Below are 2,841 nucleotides of genomic sequence, written 5' to 3'. Positions count from 1 at the left end.
GTGTCAAAGTGGGCACCTGTGACCAGCGGGGTCCCACAGGGGTCATTCCTAGGACCAGTGCTATTTCTGGTATTTGTGAACGACATGACGGAAGGAATAGACTCCGAAGTGTCCCTGTTTGCAGATGACGTGAAGTTGATGAGAAGAATTCAGTCGATCGAAGACTAGGCAGAACTACAAAGGGATCTGGACAGGCTGCAGACCTGATCCAGCAATTGACTCCTGGAGTTCAACCCCACCAAGTACAAAGTCATGAAGATTGGGGAAGGGCAAAGAAGACCTCAGACGGAGCACAGTCTAGGGGGGCCAGAGACTACAAACCTCACTCAAGGAAAAAGATCTTGGGGTGAGTATAACACCAGGCACATCTCCTGAAGCGCACATCAACCAAACAACTGCTGCAGCATATGGGCGCCTAGCAAACCTCAGAACAGCATTCCGACATCTTAATAAGGAAGCGTTCAGGACCCTGTACACCGTGTACGTTAGGCCCATATTGGAGTATGCGGCACCAGTTTGGAACCCACACCTAGCCAAGCACGTGAAGAAACTAGAGAAAGTGCAAAGGTTTGCAACAAGACTAGTTCCAGAGCTAAGAGGTATGTCCTACGAGGAGAAGTTAAGGGAAATCAACCTGACGACACTGGAGGACAGGAGAGATAGGGGGGACATGATAACGACATACAAAATGCTGAGAGGAATTGACAAAGTGGACAAAGACAGGATGTTCCAGAGATGGGACACAGCAACAAGGGGATACAGTTGGAAGTTGAAGACACAGATGAATCACAGGGATGTTAGGAAGTATTTCTTCAGACACTGAGTAGTTAGGAAGTGGAATAGTTTGGGAAGCGATGTAGTGGAGGCAGAACCCATACATAGCTTTAAGCAGAGGTATGATAAAACTCACGGTTCAGGGAGAGTGACCTAGTAACGACCAGTGAAGAGGCGGGGCCAGGAGCTTGGACTCGACCCCCGCAACCTCAACTAGGTGAGTGAGTATACACAAACCAACATACACATATATATAGGAAGGGGTCAACCTCTGGTGTAAATTGTGGGACCCACAGCCTCGGAGAAGTGAATAAAAAGGCTTCAAGGAAGAATATTTGATTTTCTTCCTGAAGCCGTTTGAATATTCCACTTCCCCTACCACCCCATCTTTTCATTTCTGTTTTTTTTTTTACCAATAGGTATATTTTATTACATAATACTGTACACAAGATTTAAGAGATACATTACTGGTACAAAGATGACATATACAGTACATAAGGTGTGAGGGATATGTTTCAAGACCTTATTACTACGTGTTTGTTATTGATTATAATGCGGAAATCTCATTCAGCTCCTCAGAGCTGGGGCGCGTACCCAAGATACAGGAGGCATTACCCCTCTGAACAGCAGCGCTGAGTCGCTGGAATAGAAAACTAGCTGTCCTGGGATCCCTAGTTATCCTGATGAGTCTTTTGCCTAGCTTCATAAAGAACTTAGATGCACTCTTTCTCCATGAGTCAAGGGTCTCCAAGCCTATGGGTACAAACATATAATGCTAAATGACAGGCAAGTTCACCGTATTTTCTAGTCTTTTGGGACTCCCTGAAGCTGTCAGCTGCTCCTCCTTCCTTCCACTCTGGTGTATTGGAAACCGGTATCAGCCAGCGTTGATGGACATGTAGAGTCCCACACCACCGGCTTGCCGACTGTCCAGGCTTCAAGGGCGATACCATCAAATTTGTATAGCTGGGGTGGCTCCCCTATTGATGGGCATCGGGCTATTGTCAGAAGATATATATATATATATATATGTGTGTGTGTGTGTGTGTGTGTGTGTGTGTGTGTGTGTGTAAAATTGGTCAGTTAGCAAGAACTTACTTATAATAAAGCCATATTCAAAAAATTTTCTTATACGTTTAAAGATATACATTTTTTTCATTTATGTTAATGTATAAAATAATAATTTTGGTTCAGAGGAACCTTAGAAAACTTACCTGACTTTATTATAACACGCCTAATACAACTATATATATTTTAGATAAGTTTACAATAATTTTATAAACAAACGCAATGAAATATATTTTTTTTTCATTAGTTTCAGAGTGATTTTTGCGATATTATTGCAAACAAAAATTTTCGCTTATCTTATTCGGCAAGAAGATCGTTGTTATTTAAGCCAAAATCGCAAGTTTTACGAATTCGGCACGGGGCGGGGCCAGGAGCTGGGACTCGACCCCTGCAACCTCAACTAGGTGAGCACACACACACACCTGCCTCGCATAGGCCAGTAGGCCTTCTGCGGTGTTCTTTCTTATATATATATATATATATATATATATATATATATATATATATATATATATATATATATATATATATATATATATATATATATATATATATATATATATATATATGTCGTGCCGAATAGGCAGAACTTGCGATCTTGGCTTAAATACCAACACTCATCTTGCCATATAGGACAAGTGAAAATTTGTGTATGCAATAATTTCGCCAAAATCATTCTGAACCTAACGAAAAAAATATATTTCACTGTGTTTGTTTAGTATTAAATTATTGTAAACAAATCTAAAATATATTTAGTTGGGTTAGGCTAAAATAAATTGCGCTTGTTATAATAAGGTTAGGTAAGTTTTCTAAGTTCCTTTTGGTGCAAATTTATAAATTTTTAAATCAACATTAATGAAAAAAATATATCTTTAAACGTATAAGAGTAAATTTTAGTAAGGACTTAATTTTAAATGAGTTCTTGCTAATTGACCAGTTTTACATTTTCGGCACGACATATATATATACATATATATATATATATATATATATATATAT

Source organism: Cherax quadricarinatus, chromosome 57 (genome assembly GCF_038502225.1).
Source record: "Cherax quadricarinatus isolate ZL_2023a chromosome 57, ASM3850222v1, whole genome shotgun sequence".
Taxonomy (NCBI): Eukaryota; Metazoa; Arthropoda; class Malacostraca; order Decapoda; family Parastacidae; genus Cherax; species Cherax quadricarinatus.
Note: the sequence above shows the minus strand (reverse complement) of the source record.